The sequence below is a fragment of the Trachypithecus francoisi genome, unplaced genomic scaffold (assembly GCF_009764315.1).
Source record: "Trachypithecus francoisi isolate TF-2019V2 unplaced genomic scaffold, Tfra_2.0 Lachesis_group15, whole genome shotgun sequence".
NCBI lineage: Eukaryota > Metazoa > Chordata > Mammalia > Primates > Cercopithecidae > Trachypithecus > Trachypithecus francoisi.
The window spans coordinates 109,907,503-109,934,839 of NW_022681460.1; the positions used below are offsets into that span (position 1 = coordinate 109,907,503).

The 27,337-nt window shown below is 48.3% G+C and overlaps 1 long non-coding RNA gene across 1 annotated transcript in view; it reads right to left on the reverse strand.

Annotated features, from left to right (window-relative positions):
* Positions 1-1,500: 1,500 nt before the first annotated feature.
* The window catches only part of LOC117097688, a 45,420-nt gene continuing 19,583 nt past the window's right edge, over positions 1,501-27,337 (reverse strand). Inside the window, exons 2-3 of the long non-coding RNA XR_004443030.1 lie at positions 3,165-3,280; positions 1,501-1,588 (exon numbers count right to left, since the gene is read on the reverse strand). This is a non-coding gene — a long non-coding RNA (uncharacterized LOC117097688). The remainder of the gene's footprint in view (positions 1,589-3,164; positions 3,281-27,337) is intronic.

The following is a 27,337-nucleotide window of genomic DNA, read 5'->3' on the forward strand; positions in this document are numbered from 1 at the left end:
AACTTAGCTGGGCGTGGTGGAGGGTGCTTATAATCCCAGCTACTTGGGAGGCTGAGGCAGGAGAATCGCTTGAACCTGGGAGAGGTTGCAGTGAGCCGATACCATGCCATTGCACTCCGGCCTGGCTGACAAGACCGAAACTCCATCTGAAGGAGGGGAGGGGAGGGGAGAGGAGAGGGAAGAGAGAGGGAGGAAGGAAAGAAGGAAGGAAGGAAGGAGAAAGAAAGAAAAGGAGAGAAAGAGATAAAGGGAAAGGAAGAAAAAGAAAGAGAGAGAGAAAGAAGGAAGGAAGGAAGGAAGGAAGGAAGAAGGAAGGAAGGAAAGAAGGAAGGAAGGAAAGAACAAAGAAACAAAGAAAGAAAGAGTACAGCTTCAGTGGATAATCTGGCAAAATCAGATAGTGCACTAAATACAGGGGCTCACATAATCCCAGCGCTTTGGGAACCCAAGGGGAGAGGATCGCTTCAGCCCAGCAGTTTGAGACCAGCCTGGGCAATATCGCGAGACCTCATCTCTACAAAAAATACAAAAATTACCTGGGCTTAGTGGTGCACATCTGTAGTCCCAGCTACTCTGGAGGCTAAGGTGAGAGAACTGTTTGAGCCTGGGAGGTTGAGGCTGCAGTGAGCTGTGATCACACCACTGCACTCTAGCCTGGGTGACAGTGCAAGATCCTGTCTCAAAAAAAATTTTTTTTAATGCATTAACTTCCTTATTTGGCAATTCCACTTGTAGGACTTTGTCCTGCTGACATATTTGCTCAGTGGTAAGGGATGTACATACAAAGTTATTCACTGCCTACAAAAACTGTTGTAACAGAAAATCTTCATTCACTCACTGTAGAAACAGCATGCTCCTGTGTGCCTCTTATTTATAACCAGATATACCATTTATTGAGCTCGGAAACATTTACTCTGCTTCCACATTAAAACAGCTTTTTGGCCACATGTGGTGGCTCATGCCTATACTCCCAGCACTTTGGGAGACCAAGGCAGGAGGATTGCTTGAGCCCAGGAGTTCAAGACCAGCCTGGGCAACATTGCAAGACCCTGTCTCTGCAAGAAATTAAAATTAAAATTTAGCCAGGTGTGGTGGTGCACACGAGTGGTTCCAGCTACTCAGGAGGCTGAGGTGGGACAATCGCTTCAGCCCAGGAGGTCAAGGCTGCAGTGGGTTATGACTGTGCCACTGCCCTCCAACCTGGGTGACACAGTGAGACCCTGCCCTCCACCCACAAGCCAAGAAAAAGGCTTCTTAACCTCAGCTCTATTGACATTTAGGGCAGGATCATTCTGTACTGCATGGGGTTGTTCTGAGCACTGTGGGATGTTATCGCCTTTCCTGCCCTCTACCAACTAGATGGATGCCATTGGCACCCGTTCTCCCACTGTGACAACCAGAAATATCTCCAGACCCTGCCAAGTGCCTGCTGGGTGGCAAATTCACCCCCAGCTGAGAATCAGTGCCTTGAGATAACTATACACCATGTTGAACCCAGTACCTGGCTTCAGAAAATGTCCAGCAGCTTCCACAATCATCAGCTCCTTCCATTCTCTAAACACTGACAGCAAGTCAGGCAGGTTCCTTCCTGACAGGTGAGAAATCAGAGGCTGAGGTCACACAGGTGGGGAGAGGCAGGGCAGGATCCCAACTCAGCCCTGGATGGTTCCAGCAACTAGGTCGCCCATCCCTGCCCCTGCCACCCCCAGCCGCCCTCCTCCAGCCTCAGCCTTCATGTGTCTTTGGTTCGAATTAAGTAATCATTACAAATCCCTATGAATTTCACCCAGCTCCCAGCTTCCAGGCAACAGATACATATCCTGAATATGTTGCTTTAATGAAACAGAGGGCACCCGGGACCCGGCAAAACCACTGGCATTTGTCTTCAGTGGCTGGGCTCAAGCCGACCTCTGTCTGACTCCAATGCGGAAAGGAATTATCCATAATAGAAAAAATAATGGATAAAAATTGGTGCTGCCAGCACCCAAAGACCTCATCAGATTCCAGGGGGTAGGCTGGACAAAACCTATGATAAAGGGGGTTCCCTCAACCCAGCCACTTATTAACTGCAGTTTAAAACAAGGGGGATTGGTGGTGAGGCAGGGTGATCCCTGTTTCACATCTGGGCTGCAGTACCATGCACAGGTCCAGTTAGGGTTCAGGTCCAATAAGCCACGTAGACCGCCCTTCAAGCTGCCTAGACAGAGTCCTGGCGGTGCCAGAAACGTGGTAGTCCCACACAAGAAACAAAGCCAGCAGAGTGCAATCCCCCCGGCACAAGAGCCCTTCTAGGAGAGACTCCCCGAGACGGAGAGCTGACTTCACTGCCCAGATTCTCCCGGGGGCACACAGCATCTCTGCAACACCGAGCTGGTTGTACGCACTATGTGCCTGTGGAGGTGCATGGTGCAGACATCTCAGACTTTACCCGGGAGACAGGATCACATGCCCCTCATCAGCCTTCCCTGCTGCTGATGAAGAAAAGTCTTCCTGGAGAGTTCTTTGAGAGGGCTGATGCTATATTCCTTCTTTCACTCAGGGAATACCGTTTGAGCTTCTACTTTTGTCCAGGCAGTGGGAATGGTGGCAAACGATAGAACTCACGTGTCTTGGGAATGGTGCCCTCTTTCCAGGGCTTGCCCCATGACACGGGGCTCAGGTCCCCTCCACTCTCTGGTCCCATAGATCTTTTTGTGAGGATGGCTTCCTTTTCTCTGTAGTTCAGTCCAGGGAGAAGGATAAAAAGTCCCTTTTGGGAGGATGCTTTCACCGCTTCGCTTCCTTTCTCTGACAGCTCAGGAAATCAGAAGACAAGGGAGATGACATTTGTTCTTGTTTTGTTGTTGTTGTTGTTGTTTTGGAGACAGGGTCTTGCTCTATTGCCCAGGCTGGAGGGCAGTGGTGTGATCACAGCTCACCACAGCCTTGACCTTCTGGGCTCAAGCAATCCTCCTGCCTCAGCCTCCTGAATAGCTGAGACTACAGGTGTGTACCACCATGCCAAAATAATTTTTAATTTCTTTTTTTAGAAATGGGATCTCACTATGTTGCTCAGGCTGGTCTCAAACCCCTGGGCTTAGGTGATCCTTCTGCCTTGGCCTCCCAAAGTGTTAGGATTTCAAGTGTGAGCCCCCACACCCAGCCCAGACTGTGTTCTTACTCACCTAGTATCCCCCAAGACTTTCCCAATGCCCCAGCTCCTCCATGGCTCCTGGAAGGGGCTAAGCTTGTGAAGCTCCGGGTCACAGGGAGTCTCTGTTTTCCTCCAGTACGTTCTTTCCTAGAAGCAAGGAGTCCAAAGGTGCCAGCAATTTGAATGAGGAAAACGCTCAGGGAGAGAGGATTGTTAAAAACATTGGCTGTTGACTCCAAATATCCTGCCTCATCATCTCTCCACTCCAGAAACTTTTCGCATGCTTAAAAAGGGTGTTCGTTCTTCCTCTAAGTATTTGCCCCCAGCCCCACCTGCAAGAAGGTAGAAGTAGGGCCTCTGCCTGGGATCTTAACTCTCAAATATAAGGCAAGACCTGTCTCTCCTCCAATATCCCCAGGACTGAAGGACTGCGCAAGTCTGCGTATGGATCGAGCTTCTCCCTCCCTTATCTGAAGGGACTTATTTCTTCAAGACACTTTTCTTCTTCCCACCTGGCTCCACGCCCCCACCCCGTCATCCCCCAACGCATCTCTCCCCACCTCCATGCCACACAAGAGAGGCTTGACCACAGCGCCTGGAAGTTCCTTAAAAATGAATGGTGTGTCAGGCCGGGTGCAGTGGCTCACACTAGTAACCCCAGCACTTTGGGAGGCCGAGGCAGGTGGATCACTTGAGGTCAGGAGTTCGAGACAACCCTGGCCAACATGGTGAAACCCCGTCTCTACTAAAAACACAAAAATTAGCTGGGTGTGATGGTGCATGCCTGTAGTTCCAGCTACTTGGGGGGCTGAGGCAAGCGAATCACTGGAACCCAGGAGGCAGAGCTTACAGTGAGGTGAGATTGCGCCACTGCACTCCAGCCCGGACGATAGAGTGAGACTCTATCTCAAAAAAAAAAAAGAAAAAAAAATCGAATGGTGTGATTAGCACATGGTTAACTTACGATTTTTTAAAAATTGAATGATGTATTCATTGTCTAAGCTGCATAACAAATCAACACAAATTTAGCAGCTTAAAACACCCATCTATTACCTCTCCTTTCCCATGGGTCAGGAGTCTGGGGGTACAGCTTTAGCTGGGTCCTCTGCTCAGGTTCTTACAAGGTTGTGATCAAGGTGTCAGCTGGAATTAGGGTCTCATATGAGGCTTGGGGTCTTCTCCCAACCTCACATGGTTGTTGGCAGAATTTATTTCCATTCAACTGTGGAACTCATGCGACTGGCTTCTTCAAAACCAGCTGGGCGCGGTGGCTCACGCCTGTAATCCCAGCACTTTGCGGGGCTGAGGCAGGTGAATCACCTGAGGTCAGGAGTTCCAGACCAGCCTGGCCAACATGGTGAAACCCCATCCCTACTAAAAATACAAAAATTAGCCATGCATGGTGGTGCACACCTATAATCCCAGCTACTCAGAAGGCTAAGACAGGAGAATGGCTTGAACCCCGGACGCAGAGGTTGCAATGAGCCAAGATCATGCCACCGCACTCCAGCCTGGGCGACAGAGTGAGACTCCATCTCCGGAAAAAAAAAAAAAAAAAAAAAAAACGGCAGGAGGGAGTCTCTCTCCTCCAGACCCTCACTGAAGATCTCACCTGAAGATGTCAGGCCCACCCTGAATAATCTCCCTTTTGATTAACTGGAAGCGAGAGAATTAGGGGCTTAGTTACGTCTGCAAAATCCCCTCAACTTTTCCATAGGTATAGATTAGAAGCAAGCCAGGGGTCCTGCCCACACTCCAGGGGAGAGGAGATTATACATGGCATTTATCCAGGGCGAGAACCTAGGGGGTCATCTCAGAATTCTGCCTTCCACAAATAGATCCTCAGTGGAGCTCACATGCCTCGGCGAGCACCAGCCTTTGTTTGAAGGCAACAGAATAGTGCCCCGGCTCAGATCTCCAGCAAGCCCCGAGAATGATGGTCCAGTCTCTGAGCCCAGGGCCAATGCAGCAGGAGCTTTGGGCGCACATGGGGGCTGGCTTTGAAGTAAGTCATCACATCCGTATTAGACCCCAGCTGTTGCTTAGGCAAAAATGATGATGATTTAGAAGATGGAGAGAAGAGGAGAGTGAATTTAAAAGTACTTATCTTCATTCCCTAGGGCTGCCACAACCAAGTACCACAAGCTGGGTGACTTGAAACAAGAGAAATTGACTGTCTTGTGGCTCTGGTGGCCAGCAGGCCAAAATGGAGATGCCAGCAGGGCCACACTCCCTCCCGCACTTGTAGAGGAGTCCTGCCTTGCCTCTTCCTAGCTTCCTGTGGTCTCCTGGCAGTCTTCAGCATTCCTTGGTGTGCAGACTCATCAGTCCAATCTTCCGTCCGACCCATGGCCTTCTCGTCTGTGTCTCTGTGACTCGGCGTGTCCTCTCCTCTTTTATAAGGGCACCAGTCATTAACTTAGGGCCCTCCCTACACCAGGATGACTTCATTCTAATCAACAGCATATATGATAACCCTTTTTTTTTTTTTTTTTTTTTTTTTTGAGACAGTTTCATTCTTGTTGCCCAGGCTGGAGTGCAATGGCACAATCTCAACTCACTGCAACCTCTGCCTCCCAGGTTCAAGCGATTGTCCTGTCTCAGCCTCCGGCGTAGCTGGGATTACAGGTATGCACCACCACACTCAGCTAATTTTGTATTTTTAGTAGAGATGGGGTTTCTCTATGTTGGTCAGGCTGGCCTCCAACTCCTGACCTCAGGTAATCTGCCCACCCTGATCTCCCACAGTGCTGGGATTATAGGCATCAGCCACTGTGCCTGGCCTGCAATAACTCTATTTCTATATAAGGTCACATTCTGAGCTACTGGAATTTAGGATTTCAACATCCTTTCAGGAGGACACAATTTAACCCATAAGAATACTATGTGGACCACACATGGTGCCTCACACCTGTTATCCCAGCACTTTGGGAGGTCGAGGCAGAAGGATCATTGCTCAGGGCCTGAAGGGATACCAGGTGCATAAGAACACAGCCTTGGCTGGGTGTGGGGGCTCACACCTGTAAGTTTGGGAAGCTAAGGCAGGGCGATTGCTTGAGCCCAGGAGTTTGAGGTCAACCTGGGTGACATAGTGAGATCTTGTTTCTAAAAAAAAAAAAAATTTTAATTAACTGGGTATGGTGGTACCCGCCTACAGTCCCAGCTACTCAGGAGGCTGAAGCAGGAGTGTCGCTTGAGCCCAGAAGGTCAAAGCTGTGGCGAGCTGTGATTGTACCACTGCACTCCAGCCCGGCAATAGAGCAAGACCCTGTGTCACCAAAAAAAAAAAAAAAAAAAACTCATCTCCCTTGTCTTCTGATTTCCTGAGCTGTCATAGAAAGGAAGCGAAGCAGTGAAAGCATCCCCCCAAAAGGGACTTTTCCAAACCAGCCTAAGCAACATAGCAAGACCTTGTCTCTAGAAAGTATTTAAATTTGAAGAAAAAAAAAAAAACAGTACTATGGCATAGTTGACAGCTACAGGTGTGGCTACATCCAGGTCCTCAAACCATATCATCAGAATGGCCCTTCACCCTCCTGTCACTTTCCATTTTACTTTCTTAAGTGTGAACATGAAACTCCCAAGATTGTCTCTCCTTCGGCTCATCTGCTTCTCAGACCCAATCAGTGTGGCCAGGGTGGTGGAAGGATACTGACATCCAGGCTGGGACCACATGCCCCAGCCCCAGATCAGGGTGGGGAGTGGCCAGTCCCACACATGCCGTGGGGGGCTAGTGACTCCTTGGTGGACAGTCGGGGATTGTCATTGGAGAGGAGCGACAGAAGAAAGGCTGACACACTGCAGTGTATCTCCTGCACCAACCTGGGCCCCGAAGTCTTGAGAATGGGGGTTTGCAGTCTGATGGAGGGCAATCCCAACTCCATCTGCGGCGCTGCCCGCAGTACCTGGACCCCCACTGGATTTGCTGACCACACGTGCAAACAGCCACCTCCCAGCCCTGCTCCCTGCAGTTCCCCTGAACCCTGTCAAAATTCCCCTCAGTTCTCACCAAGATTAAAAGCAATGCGGAGCATGAGCGGCTCATTCTGCTATTTTAAATCTCTGGATTCCTTCTCTCTCCAGAACTCTGTACTTATTGCTCCATCACTGGTAATGACAATTAACATTTTCACAATCTCGGTTTTTATTGCAAAGTGACTGAGGACCAGTTAGAATAAGTTATGCTACAGAAACTAAAGAAATCCCGTCAAACAAATGGTGCGTAATAGAAAGTCTTAGGGCAGCCATGTATATTTTCTCCCCCAATGAATCAATTGAAAATGAGAAGCTCTTACCGCCATGTTCGGGGCAGAAGCTATCAAAAGTGTAAGCCATGATATTATAATTTGATGATTTTACCTCCGTCAAATGGATATGGCCCAGGGGTGAAAAGTGGATGCTCTGTAACTAGATGATGGTCAAGAGTTATAAAAATGAGGTCCTCTCTGTTCAACATTTCTCCTTTCTTGAAAGGACACTCAATGTCATGTTCCTGGCTTCTAATGGCCAGAAATAAAGTTCCTCCCAGTTCCAGAGCACCCCAGGGCAACCCTGAAACCAGAGCAACTACTTATAGCCATGTAGACTATGTACTGTGCAATTCCTGGGGTGGCATTTTCATAATTATGTGGGTGGCGCCCCCTGGAGGTGTGCAATGCACAACTTACAGAAATGGTAAGTCATCGTATCCCAAAATCCACCAAGAAGAGGTAAACAAAATTCCCATCGATGTTGTCATCAGTCATGAGTCTGCCTTTTCTTCATGGGACAGGGGCAAAAACAATTTGGCCAAATGTGCTTGGATGATCTCTAAGATGGAATCAGGGTCTCTCACTTTCAGCACTATTGACATTTGGGGCTGGATCATTATTTTGTCTTAGTGGGGGTTGTCCGGAGCATTGTAGGATGTTCAGCAGCATCCCTGGCCTCTACCCACTAGATGCCAGTAGCACCACCTCCTCCAGCTGTAACAACCAAAATTGTCTCCAGACATGGCCACATGTTCTCTGGGGAGGAAAATCACCCCCTGGTTGAGAAGCCCTGAAGTAAAGACATGATACGCAGATCACAGGTAAGTAAGAGAGCCTAAGGGCCACATATGTGATGCTGCACCCATGACAAAGACAGAGTCTTACAGAGGTGAGAGAGGTGGAGAGAGAGAAAGGAAATGAAGTTCCTGCTGCCGAGAGCAACAGATGCCGGCTAGAGGTTGTTGGAAACTGAGTGAAAAGATGCTAAGAAGCCATCAGCTCCCATCATGCCCTCCAGGGACAACGCTGCCGAAAAAGGCCTGGAGATCAGCAAAGCCCCCAACACAGGTGCACTGAGCAAAGAAACCACAGATTGAGACAAAGACATTCCCTCCAAGACTAGTCATTTCCAAGAGGGGAGAAAAAGTGTAGTCACGGAAAACAATTGAGGCTGGGTACAGCGACTTACACCTGTGATCCCAGCACTTTGGGAATGCTCCCAGGCGGAGACGGGAGGACTGCTTGAGCTCATGAGTTCAAGACCAGCCTGGGTGACGCAGCAAGACCTTGCCTCTACAAAAAGTGAAAAAATTAGCCAGACGTAGTGATACATGCCTGTGGTCTCAGCTACTCAGGAGGCTCAGGTGGGAGGATCGCTTGAGCCCAGGAGGTAGAGGTTGCAGTGAGCCGGGATCGCACCACTGCATTCCAGCCTGGGCTACAGCATGAGATCCTGTCCCAAAAGAGAAAAAAAATTAAAGAAAATTAAGGCCGGGCATGTTGGCTCATGCCTATAATCCCAGCACTTTGGGAGACCAAGATGGGCAGATCACGAGGTCAGGAGATCGAGACCATCCTGGCTAACATGGTGAAACCCTGTCTCTACTAAAAATACAAAACATTAGCCAGACATGGTGGTGGGAGCCTATAGTCCCAATTACTCTGGAGGCTGAGGTGGAAGAATGGTGTGAACTTGGGAGGCGGAGCTTGCAGTGACCGAGATCACACCACTGCAGACTCTGTCTCAAAAAAAAAAAAAAGAGGCTGGGCGCAGTGGCTCCAGCCTGTAATCCCAGCACTTTGGGAGGCCAAGACGGGCGGATCACGAGGTCAGGAGATCGAGACCATCCTGGCTAACACGGTGAAACCCCGTCTCTGCTAAAAAAAAAATACAAAAAACTAGCCGGGAGAGGTGGCGGGCGCCTATAGTCCCAGCTACTCGGGAGGCTGAGGCAGGAGAATGGTGTAAACCCGGAGGCGGAGCTTGCAGTGAGCTGAGATCCGGCCACTGCACTCCATCCTGGGCGACTGAGCGAGACTCCTTCTCAAAAAAAAAAAAAAAGAAAGAAAATTAAAAATTTTTTGAGACCAAGTCTCACTCTGTCGCCCAGGCTCGAGTGTAATGGTGCAATCTCGGCTCACTGCAACCTCCGCTTCCTAGATTCAAGTGATTCTCATACCTCAACCTCATGCCTCAATATGACTACAGGCTTGTTGTCACCGTGCCTGGCTAATTTTTGCAATTTTTAGTAGAAACGGGGTTTCGCCATGTTGTCCAGGATGGTCTTGAACTCCTAGGTTCAAGCAATCTACCCACCTCAGCCTCCCAAAATGCTGAGATTATAGGCATGAGCCACCGTGCCCAACCTCTAATTTTTCATTATGGAAATTTCCCATATGCAAAAAAAGTAGGGAGAGAATTGTACCATGAACCCCTATGCACCCATCATCCCACTGCAAGAACTTGTCAACATTTCACCAGTCTCATTCCAGTTCCCACTTTTCTTTTCCTTCTTGCTATTTTAGAGTATTTTAAAGCAAATTCCAGACATGCCATTTCACCCACATCCATGACACACTAGGGTGCATTCTTGATGTAAGGGTTTTGTTTTGTTTTATAACCCCCATGCCATTGCCACAGTTAATAGGTTTAACATGAAGAAACTAAGATTCTTGCAGGTGGAGAAAAGATCTAATTACTACCTTAAAGCCTCTCCTCCTAGCGCTTCTAAGAGCTGAACATGTATGCAAGCCACCTGGGCATCTTGTTAAAATGCAGATTCTGGCTCAGCAAATCCTCCCGGGTGAGCCCGGAGAGTCTTCAATGCCAAAAGCTCCCAGGTGACGCAATGCTGCGGGTCCATGGATCACGCAAGAGGAAGGGTCAGCCCAACACCCACGGCAACTGGATGCAAAGTCCTGACTGTTCCTGATTGCAGGGCCTTCAGTGAATGGGGAAGCTGGAGATCACTTGAGAAAGAAGGGAGGTTTTTCATACCAGCTGCAGGTCCTGTAGACCTGCCAGGGAGTAACAGGCACAAGGCCAGCAAAGTCCAACCAACAGCACAAGCGCATTCATATTCCACAACCCCTGCAGCGAAGAACCATGAGGTGGGTGACTTCAAACAATGTCGGGGCCGGGTGCTGTGGCTCACACCTAAATAATCTCAGCACTTTGGGAGGCTGAGGTGGGTGGATCACTTGAGGCCAGGAATTCGAGACCAGCCTGGCCAATACGGCTAAACCTCATCTCTACTAAAAACACAAAAATTAGCCATGCATGGTGGCAGGTAACTGTAGTCCCAGCTACTTAGGAGGCTGAGGCAAGAGAATGGCTTGAGCCCAGGAGGTGGAGGTTGCAATGAACTGAGCTCGTGCCACTGCACTCCAGACTGGGCAACAGAGCAAGGCTCTATCTTAAAAAAATAGAGTCTGGAGGCCAGAAGTCCAAAATCAAACATCAGCAGGACCATGCACCTTCATAGGTTTTAGGGGAGAATCCATTCCTTGCCTCTTCCAGCTTGTAGAGGCTACTAGAATTCCTCAACTTGTGGCCGCATGATCTAATCTGTGCGGTCACCTTGCCTCCTCCTCTTCTGTCTGGGTCTCCGCCCCTGGAGGAAGAGTGCCCCTTTTTTTTTTTTTGAGACGGAGTTTCACTCATTGCCCAGGCTGGAGTGCAATGGCATGACCCTGGCTCACTGCAACCTCTTCCTGGGTTCAAGCAATTCTCCTGCCTCAGCCTCCCGAGTAGCTGGGATTGCAGGCACGTGCCACCAAGCCCGGCTAATTTTGTATTTTTAGTAGAGATGGGGTTTCTCCATGTTGGTCAGGCTGGTCTCGAACTCCTGGCCTCAGGTGATCCACCCGCCTCGGCCTCCCAAAGTGCTGGGATTACAGGCGCGGGCCACTGCGCCCAGACAAGAGTGTCCTCTTATAAGGACACTTGTCTTTAGATTTATTTACAGCCTACTTAAAATACTCCAGGATAATCTCAAGATCCTTAATTACATCTGCAAAGACCCTTTTCCCAAATAATGCCACATCCACAGATTCTAGGCACAAGGATCTGAATCTATCTTGGGCGAAGCCACCATTCTGCTCACTACACTAGAAATAGTAAAAAACAACGAGGTAACACAAGGCACAGAAGAAAGAACAGATGCAGCTTGTGTGGCAGTGGCCATCAAGGCAGGCTGGGGTAAAACTGTGTTAACAGAACCCCCAGATGGAACTCCAGTGCGGCCGTCTGCTCCCAGCTACTCAGAGAAGGTTTCTGTTTTTGACAGCAGAGTAAGAGAAGAGGTGGGAAGAGAGAGAGCCCATTCCTGTTGGCCTAATTCCTAAGGAATCGTGCCTCTGCCTTCAGGCCATTCTCAAGTCTTGTTCAAGGATAAAATGATTTATTGATGGCCGTAATTAAAAAGCAATACCAACAGAAGCAGCGTCAGCATTTTTCATTTGTACTTACACATGAGCAAGAGCAGTTTAGGGAAACGGGTGCCCTCAGGTTCTAGTTTCTCCGTCTAGAAAGGGCTGCCTTCTCGGAATGCTAGTCCTGGGGAGAAGCCTCGTTTCTATAGCAGGAATTGATCCAGTTTTAAATTCCGATTGGTACATAGAGCTACCTGTCCTCGTTTTAAGCACTTCTGGTTTGTTCTGGGTTCGGTGGGTAAGCAATGATTAGAACTCTGGGGAGGAGGATTTGGGGCGAGCGTAGTTTTCATCCCCGGATGGAGCTGTTTTTCCCTCCGTGTCTGGACCGCGATTCAGAATGGGCTTCTCTGCTCAAGATGGGCGTGCTGGACTGATTGAAGGCGGGTAATTGACTTGAGTTGGTGGCTGCTTTTATACTAGCTGGTTAACGAGCTATTTTCTTCATTAGTTTTGGGCACGTGAGCTTAATGAAGCCTTGGCCCTCCCAAATTATAAGGAAAAGATATAGCTTATATGGTAAGTTAGTTCAAAGGACTTAGTGAACGAACACAGTAGGGCCACAAAGTATTGTTAAAGAATTGTTAAAGACACGAATGCATGAAAGTGTATCTATGTCCAAATGAACTCTCTGCAATTATGCTGTTCCACCTGAAAATTAGTAGATAGAAATTCAGCAAATGCTTGGACAGGGGATACTCTCAGAAGTATTCTAAGTAGCATGGTTTCTTTTCATATCACTAAAGTAATCTTTTCCCAAATTCACTCTGGAATAAATCTTATGATACCTACTTGTTCTGATTGTACTTAACCACCAGCAAATAAGGTGGAGGCAGTAGTTAAGGGGAGCTGTTGAATAAATTAAACATTTGTTGAATACCTACTGAGGATAAAGCCCTGTGCTTTGTGCCAGGGAGATTCCAGAATAAATGAGGCAGAGACCTACTCTCAGGAAGCTTGCAAACTAATGGAGAAAACACATTTGCAAGCAATTACTTGCAGTATAAGAGAAAATGGGGCTGGGTACAGTGACTCACACCTGTAATCCCAGCATTTTGGGAGGCCGACGTAGACGTAGGTGGATCACTTGAGGTCAGGAGTTCAAGACCAGCCTAGCCAACATGGCGAAAGTCTGTCTCTACTAAAAATACAAAAAAAAAAAAAAATTAGCCAAGCTTGATGGTGTGCACCTGCAATCCCAGCTAGTTGAGAGGCTGAGGCACAAGAATCACTTAAACCCAGGAGCTGGAGACTGTAGTGAGCCGAGATCACACCACTGCATTTCAGCCTAGGCGACAAAGTGCGACTCTGTCAAAAAAAGGAAATAAGAAATAAGATCGGTGCTGAATGGGAAATCTAAGCAGGATGGAATGGCAGGAGAGCGCCCATTTGCCCAGCTCCAATGCGACTTTTCACAGCCATGACAATATTGCAGGAACACCCATTCCTCATGGAATGTGAAGCCCCATGAAGGCTTGAGTCTGGAGACTCGTTCAGTCTTGACTTTAAGATCAGGGGATACAAGGAATGATTTGCATCTATCCCAGGCCAATAGTCCACCCAAAACTCTAGGTCTCAGATGATGAGAAAAAGCAAGTCATGAATCATGTCAGCCATTTCATCATCATCATCGTCATCATCAAAAACAAAAGACAGACCTATCACTGTCTTGTGTGCCTGGCTCTCGTCTTAGTTCAAAATACAGAGGTAGGCCGGGCACGGTGGCTCAAGCCTGTAATCCCAGCACTTTGGGAGGCTGAGACGGGCAGATCACGAGGTTAGGAGATCGAGACCATCCTGGCTAACACGGTGAAACTCCGTCTCTACTAAAAAATACAAAAAACTAGCCGGACGCGGTGGCGGGCGCCTGTAGTCCCAGCTACTCAGGAGGTGGAGGTAGGAGAATGGCGTAAACCCAGGAGGCAGAGCTTGCAGTGAGCTGAGATCCGGCCACTGCACTCCAGCCTGGGCGACAGACCGAGACTCCGTCTCAAAAAAAAAAAAAAAAAAAAAAAAAAAATATATATATATATATATAATATATATAGAAGTAAATTCTATGACCAGCAAACAAGCACGAAAATAGCTCTTGTCACTCTTGTCTGCTGCCATGTAAGACATGCCTTTTGTCTTCTGCCATGATTTTGAGGCTTCTTTGCCTGCATGGAACAGTGAGCCCAGTAAACCTCTTTTTTTTTTTTTTTTTTTTTTGAGATGGACTCTCTCTCTACCGCCCAGGCTGGAGCTCCGCCTCCCGGGTTTACGCCATTCTCCTGCCTCAGCCTCCCGAGTAGCTGGGACTACAGGCGCCCACCACCTCGCCCGGCTAGTTTTTTGTATTTTTTACTAGAGACGGGGTTTCACCGTGTTAGCCAGGATGGTCTCAATCTCCTGACCTCGTGATCTTTTTCTTTATAAATTACCCAGTCTTGAGTAATAAAACAGTGGTTCGTCCACAACATCAATGAACGATGCTGTCTCTTGTTTCCAAGTGCGTATCATTTGAGAGGTTTGGATAAACAACAACCTAAAATACATAAGCACTAAGCAAACTCAGGGCCACATAACCCTTGTGGTGAGGTAACTGACAATGGGTACAACTGGGACAGTTTACTGTTAAATCACTTCTATCTACATGTGCCCAAGCAGTGAGATACTTGGTTTTAATCCTAAAAAATCATGATGCACATATTTATTCCTGACTTCCAAATGGGCTCTAACATCACCTCCTCAGGGAATCCCTCTTTTCTGTGCTTCCACTCTGCTTTTTTTCAACATTTAGTAGAGCATCAGTCACCATCCGTACCTGGGAACAACGACTGTAAGAAACAGAAACCCATTTGCATGAGCTTGAGGAAAAGGAGCACACCTTATCTCTAACAGGCAAACTCATGGGCATGGGAAACAAATGAGAGGCCATGAGAGAATGGAAACTGCAGTTACAGAAACCAACATTCCTCTTTCTGGCTCTCAGAAGCCCATGGTCTTTTTTCTTTTTTTTGAGACGGAGTCTCGCTCTGTCGCCCAGACTGGAGTGCAGTGGCGTGATCTCGGCTCACTGCAAGCTCCACCTCGCGGGCTTACGCCATTCTACTGCCTCAGCCTCCGAGGAGCTGCGACTACAGGTGTCCGCCACCATGCCCAGCTAATTTTTTGTATTTTTAGTAGAGACGGGGTTTCACCATGTTAGCCAGGATGGTCTTGATCTCCTGACCTCGTGATCCACCCGCCTCGGCCTCTCAAAGTGTTAGGATTACAGGCGTGAGCCACCATCCCCGGCCGCCTATGGTCTTTCTTATTGGTCCTGTGGACTTTCTTATCTCTGCTTCTCTCATTCACAACCAATTTTCCTTTTTTGCGGGTGGCCCATCGTGGCAGCCAGCAGAGCCCACCACCACCTGATCAGTTAGTTACTGGATGTCTTGATAGAAGGAGAGGGAGGGAGAAAGAGACGGAGAGAGAGAGAGAGAGAGAGGAAGGAAGGGAGGGAGAGAGACAATTGGGTTTCTGGCCATCCAGTTGAGTATAGGGAAGGGGAGTACCATGGTACAAATATGGCACCAAGACCTGCTTTCCAGCGTGGCCAGTGAGTAGGAAAATTGAGGGAAGGTACCTGCAAACACAGCAGACATCTCAGAACATGCTCTCTGTTCTTAGTTCTCTCTCCTGCCTTCTCCTAGATTGTAAATATCACAACACAATCTAGGATAGTACCTGGCTCAAAACATTTGAGAAAGAGAAAAAGAAAGGGATTGGATCAAACTCTGGACTTCATGGTTTCCTAAATTCACTCGGCAAGTTCTTAGGTTTTTTGTTTGTTTGTTTTTTCAGACGGAGTCTCGCTCTGCTGCCCAGGCTGGAGTGCAATGCCATAATCTTGGCTCACCGCAACCTCCACCTCCCAGGTTCAAGCAATTCCCCTGCCACAGTCTCCTGAGTAGCTGGGATTACAGGCACGCACTGCCCACACCAGTTAATTTTTGTATTTTTAGTAGAGACGGGGGTTTCGCCATGTTGGCCAGCCTGGTCTCAAACTCTGACCTCGTGATCCACCCACCTCGGCCTCCCAAAGTGCTGGGATTACAGGCGTGAGCCACCGCGCCCGGCTGACTCTGCAAGTATTTAAGAAATGAATGAATGTCGGTCCCTGGGAATCAAAAGAAAGGCATTGAATCTCCATTAAGTTTAATCATGGTCGGCAGCTGCGGGGTGTCTGGGTTTGGGATCCGTGGGATGAGGAACAAGCAGGTTCTCCAAACCACGATGCAGGGAGGGGAGGTGTTAACTAGGCCAAAGATGATGGGCGGGGTCCATGCCTGGGTTTCAAACAGCTTATGCCAGGCCTAAAAACAGACGCTGAGGCAGAAACTGTATTAAGCAAATTCATGACACAGTGGAGGGGGTCAAAAAGTTTACTATTGCTAAGAAGAATCCAAATATTGATCATGCAAATGTGATTGTTATCACACCATCTCCTGCTACAATCCAGGCTTCCTTTACCATGAGGTAGAAGAGATGTGTGTACCTGACCTAACCCTCCAGATTGTAAGGTCCCTGAGAGTGGGCTCGTGACATTCACGTTTTATGAATGTGGCATAACGGCTCACGCTGGCTGTCATGTGGCCCAATCCCAGTTCGATGCTGCATTCAAAGAACCATCATTGCAGCATCCCAGCACACTCAAAGGCAATTGAAATGTTTACCGCCGTCCCTCAAGACAAACATCAAAGAAAAATTATTTTCAAAATGCACAGCAACACTTCTTAAAATCTTATTTTCCCTTTTCTTTGTCTCTCTCTTCCACAATCCCAGGAGTTTCCCAGGAGCAAAACTGTCATAAAGACCCAGGAGCCAAATGATTAATGACTTCACTATATCTGATTCTGATTTAGTTGGTTTAGCATGGTGTCTGGGCATACGTATTTTTTTAAATCTCGCTGGGCACAGTGGCACACACCTGTAGTCTCAGCTACTCAGGAAGCTGAGGCAGAAGAATCACTTGAGTCCAGGAATTTGAGTCCAGCCTGGGCAACATAGCAAGACCCTGTCACTGAAAAAAAAAAAAAAAGCAAAATCAAATCTCTCTCAGCTGCAGTCAGGGTTGATAACTAGTGATCAAATGACTGTGGGAGCCGACCTTCACAATGGCCCTTAACGTTCCCACCTCGCGGTATTATTCATTGTGGAATCTGTCTTAGCTAGTCCTCAATTGGGCCTGGTATCCAGGCCCCGCCTTGAGAGGCTAGTCCCGCCTCCTACCCCACATACGGTTTCACACTTACTTTCAAGACTGGCCTAAAAATGTAAAATGTACTTGTTTTGACCTTGTTTCCAATGAAACAACTATTCTAAACGCTCATTTAGGATGGTTAGGGAAATTTGAATACTGGCTAACTATTAGAAGATATTTGCTTCAAATTAACCCAGCTTGGTAATGAGATGATGGCGACTGAGGCTAGTGATAGGCACAGAGGGGTTCATTATCAAATAGAAACAAGTGGAAAAAACGGAATCTTCTCCATAACAAATCTTAAAGGTAAAAACGAAAACGTATTGAGTGCATAAAAAGAATCTATGGGCCAGGCGCGGTGGCTCACGCTTGTAATCCCAGCTCTTTGGGAGGCCGAGATGGACGGTTCACGAGGTCAGGAGATCAAGACTATCCTGGCTAACATGGTGAAACCCCATCTGTACTAAAAATACAAAACATTAGCCGGGCGTGGTGGCGGGCGCCTGTAGTCCCTGCTACTCGGGAGGCTGAGGCAGGAGAATGGCCTGAATCCGGGAGGCGGAGCTTGCAGTGAGCCAAGATCGCACCACTGTACTCCAGCCCGGAAGACAAAGCAAGACTCCGTCTCAAAAAAAGAAAAAAAAAAGAATCTATGGTCTCATAGGCATTAGTTCCCACTGGCCATGTTAGGGATCATTTGAACATCAAAAATAAAAGTAACGGCCAGGCGCAGTGGCTGATGCCTGCAATCCCAGCACTTTGGGAGACCAAGGTGGGTGGATCACTTGAGCCCAGGAGTTTTAGACCAGCCTGAGCAACATACTGAGACCCCATCTCTAAAATAAATAAATATAAATATAAGTGACTAGAATTGATTGTAGAACAGCAACTCTATTTGAGTCTATAAAGATTACTGGTGGAGGGGGGCAAAGGGGAGAAGGAGAAACAGAATATATTTGTGATCTAGATTATTTTCCTTAGTTTTGAGATAATCTTTGGGTCTCTTGGGTCTTCTAGCTCAGTATTTATTTTTATTTTTTATTTATTGTTCTTTTCGAGATGGAGTCTTACTCTGTCACCAGACTGGAGTGCAGTGGTGCGATCTCGTCTCACTGCAACTTCCACCTCCCAGGTTCAAGCAATTCTCCTGCCTCAGCCCCCTGAGTAGCTGGGACTACAGGTAGCCGCCACTGCACCCAGCTAATTTTTGTATTCTTTGTAGAGAAGGTGTTTCACCATGTTAGTCCAGGCTGGTCTTGAACTCCTGATCTCAAGTAATCCGCCTGCCTTGGCTTCCCAAAATACAAGGATTACAGGCGTGAGCCACCACACCCGGCCTATTTTCCTTAGTTTTCAGAGAACCTTTGGGTCTCTGGTTGTTCCAGCCCTGAATATCTCCAACTTTGCTGCACTGAGGACCTCATCTGGTAGGCTCAGTGGGCCAGCAAATCTGCATGGGTTTAGGAAGCTCACCCTGAGAAGCAAGCTTCAGCCAGGCCCAGGCAGACCCCTGCCTGCCAACCCCCTCTCAGCTGGGCTTAACTCTGGCTCTCTCCTGCCAGGGTTCCTCCCCCTAAAATAGGAGTTATTTTCAAAAAGCCTCTTGGAAAAAAAGGCCCTGTTTTAAAATGGGGGTGTTTAGGATTGGCCATCTGCTCACCATGGCGTTTTAAGGTCTTTGCCCAGAACCCCGCAACCAACTTAGAACTGACATTTTTACTTTCGAAGGCCCCACTCCACACCATATTAAATTCACTAAAATCAACCCCCATTACAGGCATATCTCAACCACCATGCCCTCAGAATGGAGTTGCAGCTGACCACTTGACAATGTTGCAAAGCATTAAACATGCATTCATTTCAGCCTTGCAGTTTTCACATCTAGGAGCCCATTGTCTTAGGTCTAAAGCATTCATGTCCAAGCATTGTTATGGGCCCCAGACACCATGCTTCGCAGTCTTAATGGCCTCTGCAGTGCTGGTTCCTGCTGCCCCACCCCTGGGTTCTGGCCGGCTAGCCCACGCCACCTCACTGCTCCCCCACTGCTCCCCCATTCAAGTGTGCCTTAGATTGTGCTTTCCAAACTCATCTACACTTTGGAGTCACCTGGGACTTTTTAAGTGTTCCAACACAGACCACACCCCAGAACATTTAAACCTCAACCTCTGGAAAGGGACAGAGCATCTGTTTTTTGTGTTTCTGTTTTGTTTTGTTTTTGAGACAGAGCCTTGCTCTGTTACCCAGGCTAGAGTGCAGTGGTACAATCATAGCTCACTATAGCCTCCAACTCTTGGGCTCAAGCAGCCCTCCCACTTCAACCTCCAGGGTAGCTGGGATCACAGGTGGGCACCACGACGCCGGGCTAATGATTACTTTTTTTTTTTTTTTTTTTGAGACGAAGTCTCGCCCTGTCACCCGGCCTGGAGTGCAGTGGCGCTACCTCGGCTCACTGCAAGCTCCGCCTCCCAGATTCACGCCCTTCTCCTGCCTCAGCCTCCCGAGTAACTGGGATTACAGGCGCATGCCGCCACACCCAGCTAATTTTTTATGTTTTAGTAGAGACGGGGTTTCTTTTTTTTTTTTTTTTTTTGAGACGGAGTCTTGCTCTGCCGCCCAGGCTGGAGTGCAGTGGCCGGATCTCAGCTCACTGCAAGCTCCGCCTCCCGGGTTCACGCCATTCTCCTGTCTCAGCCTCCCGAGTAGCTGGGACTACAGGCGCCCGCCTCGTCGCCCGGCTAGTTTTTTGTATTTTTTAGTAGAGACGGGGTTTCACCATATTAGCCAGGATGGTCTCGATCTCCTGACCTCGTGATCCGCCCGTCTCGGCCTCCCAAAGTGCTGGGATTACAGGCTTGAGCCACCGCGCCCGGCCTAGAGACGGGGTTTCACCGTGTTGCCCAGGCTGGTCTCGAATTCCTGAGCTCAGGCAATCTGCCAGCCTCAGCCTCCCAAAGTGCTGGGATTACAGACATGAGCTGCTGCACCCGGGGTTTAAAATTTTTATAGAGACAGTATCTCCCTATGTTCTCCAGGCTGGTCTCAAACTCCTGGGCTCAAGCGATCCCCCCGCCTCAGCCTCCCAAAGTGCTGGGATTACAGGCGTCAGCCGCCACACCTGGCCATCAGCATCTGTATTTCTTGAAGCACAGACGAGTTTGAGAACTACTGCCCTAGACCGAGCTTGGTTTCCTAGCACTGTCTGACCATGGGATTCTGCTGGGCTTCTTTTTAAAACAGAGTTCCCCAGGCTCTTGCCCAGGTAATTCTCATTCATTAGGTCTCGGGTGGGCCCTGAAATGTGCATTTTTAACCAGGTCCCTCTGGGTAGATCAGGCTAAGGCCACTTTGGGAGATCATTCCCCAGCTTCCCTCCCAACCCAGTTCCCAGTTGGCCCACCTCACCCAGGCTGTTTCACGTCCGACTTCACAGATGACACCTGAGAGGGAAGCCCCAGCCATCACAATGTGAGAACATTTTACAGTGATGAGGAAATGCCAGGTACATTTTAAAACTCATTCAGGATTAGTGTTCACCTTAAACTTGACAGACTCGGAGAACGGGCTGGCCACGTGCTATGCACAACCCTTAGTGCTCTTCTGTGACTAGTATTTGGATCATTGATTGTTGGAAGCTCGGGAAGCCTCTCTCTCTCAGAGCGGTGGAAGTTAATGTCCTCATTTCTGAGGTAGGGAAGAAAATGAGGATGCCCTGCCTTTTGCTAGACTGAATACTGTCCTCCAAAAATTCACATTCACCAGGAATCCCAGAATGTGACGTTATTAGAAAATAGGGGCGGGGCGTGGTGGCTCACGCCTGTGATCTTAGCACTTTGGGAGGCTGAGGCGGGAGAATCACTTGAGGTCCGGAGTTGGAGACCAGCCTGGCCAACATGCCAGGTTTCAACTCTTGTTTCTAGCAGTATTAAAACATGATCACTAATCCAGGAAGGAGAGGAGGTTTCAAGGTCTGATGAAAAGATGGTAAAGAGTTAGTTGACTAGGAGTGACTAGGAATGGGAAGAAAACGCATGACACTACTTAGAGGAAAGAAGAAAAATGAGCATAGAGGTGACTAAGCAGACAGAAAGGACTTGGAAGAAGCATGTTTGGCCCTCTCTCTGCATTTCTTCCCTTGCATGAGTAACTCATGATGACTTGGATGAGTCTTGTCTTCCAGGGCATCCAGTGTTCCCTTTCTGTCCATTTCTCCTTACCCAGGGCCCACACAGTCTAGGAAAGCATGCTCTGCAGCCTTCTCATATCTTTCTTTCCTTAATCAGCCCCTAGCATCTCTATGTAACCCATATACACCCAGAGTTCCACATGTCCCAGTCTTTGCACTGCAGTGAATTCAAAGAAAGGTAGACTCTAGCCGGGCGCAGTGGCTCACACCTGTAATCACAGCTTTGGGAGGCTGAGGCAAACGGCTCACTTGAGCCCAGGAGTTCAAGACCAGGCCTGGCCAACATGGTGAAACCCCATCTCTACTAAAAATACAGAATTTAGGCAGGTGTGGTGGTACATGCCCAGTAGCCCCAGCTAGTGGGGAGGCTGAGGCAGAAGAATTGCTTGAACCTAGGAGGCAGAGGCGGCAGTGAGCTGAGATTGCACCACTGCACTCCAGCAGCCTGGGCAACAGAGCAACGCCCAGTCTCAAAAAAACCAAAAAGACAAAACTAAACCAAAAAAAAAAGGTAGACTCCAATAGGAAATTTTCAGTCAAAAGCAATTCAAATACTCAGTCAACCCAGTTCTATCTCAGTTCTTTATTATATATAAAAACTTATTCTGTCCCGATTCCCTAATTTAGTTTTCTTTCTCTCTCTTTTTTTTTTTTCCTTTTGAGACAGGGTCTCACTCTGTTGCCCAGGCTGGAGTATAGCGGCGCAGTCATGGCTCACTGCAGCCTCCATCTCCTGGGCTGAAGTGGTTCTCCCACCTCAGCCTCCCAAGTAACTAGGACTACAGGTGCATGCCACCACACTCAGCAACTTTTTGTATTTTTTGTAGAAAGGGGGTCTCACTATGTTGGCCAGGCTGGTCTCGAACTCCTGGACTGAGGAAGTCCACCTGCCTCAGCCTCTCAAATTGCTAAGATTACAAGCATGAGCCACTGCACCCGGCAGATTCTTTCATTTTCTTTTTCTCTTTGCCCATTGCCTGGATTCTATAGGCAGAAGGAAAACCCAGGGGCTGGCATGGTAGGCAAGACTCTTTCCTCTTCAAAATGTAAATTGGTTCAAGTGGTACCAAAACTGAAGTATGCTTACAACTTACCATCTTTTCTTCCTGCCCCTTCAACCTCTTGAGCAATGAGAAAAGGCACTGAACTCTTTCTTTGGTGACACGTAGCCTGTGCCCTCAAAGAACATTGACGCACCGGCAACATCCGTTCGAAGAGCTTATCCATACCTCCCCTCCTTTATCCCCAGGGTCACGGGGTCAAAGATCACGGAGTCATTCACAACATGATGTTTAACCCCCAGACGCTCCGGAAGTACTCCTTCAAGATGACTCAGAAGAAGACTGAGTGGTGAGACAATGGTGGTCTCTCTCTCTGGATCACCGCCCAGAGACAAGGGCTGCCGGAGACCCTGGCTTTCCTGACAGCTGCCTCTCATTCCTGCGCCTGTGGGACGAGAGTTCGAAGCTCTGCGACCTTGATCAAGTTACTTACCCTCTCTAAGCATATGTTTCCCTAAATGTGAAATAGGGATGATGGTGATGTGTTTATTTCACAGATCTGATAGAAGGATTAAATGAGAGATGCATCAAAAGCAGTGGGTACAGGGTCAATGCTTAGTGAGCTTTCTCTTTTCTTATCAATAGACAGGTCTCCATGAGGACAGAGGCTGGCTTCGTCTTGACTGTAGCCTCAGGGCTGGCCACAGTGTCTGCACCCAGCAGGACTTCAGTTAATATCTGTTTATATACTAACCACAGACTTAGGCATAAAAGCCCTTTGGAAGAAAGTTGACCATTTCGTGCACCTTCAGACTATGAAGAGCAATGATGACAAAAGCTTGAGAGGCTCTCAGTGCCCATTTGTCACCACTGTGAAAAGGCAGAAACCAGAGCTGTGTGTTTAACTCCTAGTCCCAAAACCTGTTGGTTTTGCTTGATCACTATGAGCTTCCAATGCCATCCCTTTAGAATGGGGCCTCCCTCTTCTTCCCCAAGGTACCAGCCTTCACCCCAGACCTATCCTTATTACCTGGTGCCTCCTCTCTGTGCTCTGAGCCCATGATGTGCTTGTCAGACAGCAACATGGGAGAATACAGCAGCCCAGAATGCAGGCTGCAGAGTTAGATCCCCAGAACAGGGTATCAACGGGCTCCATCCTTCCTCAGCTGGGCGACCGTGGCCAGTGACTTGCTCTCTGTGCCTGAGTTGCTCCATCTGTGAAATGAAGATTGTCATAGTCCCTGCTTCAAAGAGTCACTGGGAGGATTAACTGAGAAAAAGCAGCGAAGGTGCCTGGAACTAAATGCTCAAAAAAAGTCCATCTGGCCAGGTGCGGTGGCTCACGCCTATAATCCCAGCACTTCAGGAGACCGAGGCAGGCAGATCACTTGAGGTCAGGAATTCAAGACCAGCCTGGCCAAAATGGCAAAACCCAGACTCTACTAAAAATACAAAAATTAGCCAGGCATGGGGGCAGGCACCTGTAATCCCAGCTACTTGGGAGGCTGAGGCACAAGACTTGCTTGAACCCGGGAGGCAGAGGTTGCAGTGAGCCGAGATGGTGCCACGGCACTCCAGCCTGGGCAACAAGAGCGAAACTCTGTCTCAAAAAAATAAAAAATAAAAAAATTTTTTAAAGTCCATCATTCTTATTAATGGAGGCCAAATCATCTCAGTGCTTCTTTGACTGATCAGTACACTCCAAGCCAATGTTATCCAATAGACCAGGGGTCCGCAACCCCCATACCACGGACCAGTAGCGGTCTGTGGCCTGTTAGGAACTGGGCTGCATAGAAGGAGGTGAGCAGCGGGCTAGTGAGTGAAGCTTCATCTGTATTTACAGTTGCTCCCCATGGCTAGCATTACTGCCTGAGCTCTGTCTCCTGTCAGATCAGCAGAGGTATTAGGTCTCATAGGAGCACCAACCCTATTGTGAACTGCACATGAGAGGGATCTAGGTTGAGCGCTCCTTATGAGAATCTAATGCCTGATGATCTGTCACTGTCTCCATCACCCCCAGATGGGACCATCTAGTGGCAGGAAAACAAGCTCAGGACTTCCACTGATGCCACATTATGGTGACTTGTATAATGATTTCATTATATATGACAATGTTAATAACAATAGAAATAAAGCACACAGTAAATGTAATGTACTTGAATCATCCCGAAACTTCCCCCCACAAACCCATGGAAACCAGTCCCTGGTGCTAAAAAGATTGGGGACCACTGCAATAGACTATTTGGTCACGGTCCAATCAAACATTCTGCGATGGCGGACTTGCTGTACTCTGCACTGTCCAGCATGGGAGCTGCTAGCCACCCACATAGGCTGTTGAGCCCTTGAAATGTGGCTGGTGAGAATGAAAAGCTGAATTTTCAATTTTCTTTTATTTTAACTAATTTAAGGTTTTTTTTTCTTTCTTTCTTTCTTTCTTTTTTTTTTTTTTTTGAGACACAGTCTCACTCTGTCCCCCAGGCTAGAGTGCAATGGCAAAATCTCGTCTCATTGCAACCTCCATCTCCCGGGTTCAAGCAATTCTCCTGCCTCAGCGTCCTGAGTAGCTGGGATTACAGGAACCCACCATCATGCCCGGCTAATTTTTGTATTTTTGTAGAGATGGGATTTCACCCTGTTGGCCAGGCTGGTCTTGAACTCCTGACCTCAGGTGATCTGCCTACCTTGGCCTCCCAAAGTGCTGGGATTACAGGCATGAGCCACCGCACCCGGCCTTAATTCATTTCTAAATCACAAAATCTAAATACCAACTGGCTAGGAGCTACCATAGTGTACAAGGCCGCTGTAAAATCACAGGAAACTGTCAATGACCCTGTCCTGCTTCAAATTTATTTTCTCCTCACCGTGGGACTCTAGATTCTTTCCCCCTCTCACATTTTTTAGATTTTCAGGCTTAGACCATGAAAATAAGTACTGTCCTTCCAGGCCGGGTGCGGTGGCTCAAGCCTGTAATCCCAGCACTTTGGGAGGCCGAGACGGGCGGATCACGAGGTCAGGAGATCGAGACCATCCTGGCTAACATGGTGAAACCCCGTCTCTACTAAAAATACAAAAAAAAAACTAGCCGGGCGAGGTGGCGGGCGCCTGTAGTCCCAGCTACTCCAGAGGCTGAGGCAGGAGAATGGCGTAAAACCCGGGAGGCGGAGCTTGCAGTGAGCTGAGATCCGGCCACTGCACTCCAGCCCGGGCGAAAGAGCAAGACTCCGTCTCAAAAAAAAAAAAAGTACTGTCCTTCCAAGAAAATAACGTTCATAACACTTACTGTATAGCAGGCTGATTTCAGCACTTTACATGTATTAATTTATAACAACTCTGAGGCAGGAGCTGTGATTATGCCTATTTAACAGATGAGAAAACTGAGGCACAAAGGGACGCTGGAACTTCTCAAAGTCACACAGGTAGCAGGAGGCAGAGCTCGGATTTGAACTCACTTTGGTTTCAGCAACTCACAGCTCTCACCTATGATATAATATTACTTCTGTGGTCAAAACACTTAGACCTGGATTTCACAGGAATCTTGTGCTTGCCTGGCTATTAGGGAGGTTTTCATCATCTTCCTCATCTCACAGTTCAAAACCCAGGGCCTCCATGCTTCTGCTATGATGCAGGAGGCTCTGGGAGGGTTCTCCTTTTCTGTCATTTTTCTTATTCATGGTTTTTGTCTCATTGGTGTTTATCTGCAGAACTTTGTTTCCTTCTGCTCAATTTATAATCAGAGTGCTTTTCCTCTTGGCTGAATTCATAAGTGTTTGTGCAAAAAGAGGTTGGGCGCAGAGCCAGGAGACTGACGACACCCGGCTCATCTGGCAAGTGGATATCAAATTGTTGTATCTCGTTCTGCCATTTGCGGCTCCTGCTGTGGGGCTGGGCCATCCACCAGCTCTCCAAGGAGCTGGCGGGAAACCGCTGCAATCAGAGTGAACCCACGGCCCAGGTCAGCCTGCCTAGGCACAGCACTCCAGCTGGCCCCCACCGCCTTTTCGGGGCACATCTGCATTGCCAGGCAGGGCTGTGGGAGGGCCGCCTGCCTCCTGTCCATCACGGGGAAAACCTACCCTTGTCACCAGTCCCTTTCAGGCAGCCTGTGTGGAGATTGCTGCATTAACCTTTAATATGACTAAACTGTTTTCCTTCAATGACAGTAATGCTGCCAGAACCCATCAAGATACCCAGGAATTGATGTGTCTTGGCAGATGATACTGGAAAGACGGGATTCCCGGCAGCCTTTGCACCCCTTGCTCACAGCCCAGGAGCGTCTCCACCTTCCAACAGGGCTTCGCTCACGGTTAGGGCAGAAAGAGAGACAGTCCATCTGGAACAGGCTTGGATTTTAAATGAGTATCCCTGATAATTTAACATGATCGATGGCTGAGGTATTTCACCAAGTTCAGGAGTCCCAATTCTCAGAGAGAGGCAGCCAGCCATGACTGTAAGACCTGGGAAAACCGTACAAACCAGATGGCAGGTCTCACCCCTCCCCAGAGAGCTCCAGAGAGTACTGAAGAGTGAAATAGCGGAGGGATGGTCTGGATGGGGTCGTCGTGGCTGGCAAGGGTCTGTGACAGCACCCTGTTAGGCTACCCCCAAGAGAAAATTTGGAGAGAGGGTGGGACGACAGCTCTCGGTGCAACCTAAGTCTCCTGGAAAGTAACTTCCAAACTTTGGAGGATTGTGAGCAAGATGGGACCAGCAACTTCTACCTTAAAAAAATGTTAATAGCAAGATAGCTCATCCTAATATTGGTTCAAGCTAGGTCGGTATTATGCATCATAAAAGCTCTAAGAATAACAATCTAACCTCCAAAAGGGCTGGGGGTTTGAAGAATCTTAGGCAACTAGCTTCCTTCTGCTCAGTGACTCCCCTGGAGCACAGCAAAGCAAGGAGACGCTTAGAGCCAAGCTTGAGTTCTGAATTTCAAATACAGGGAATCCATCTCTTTCTACTCAGTTGTTCCCTAGAATGAGTAACTAACTCCTTCCCCTTAATCGCACATACTTCCCACCAAAGCACAAGCATGATGGGCTGTCCATGAGCCTCCCTCAAACATGTGCACCTTGTGACATAAATTCTGTCACCTAAAGAGACCAG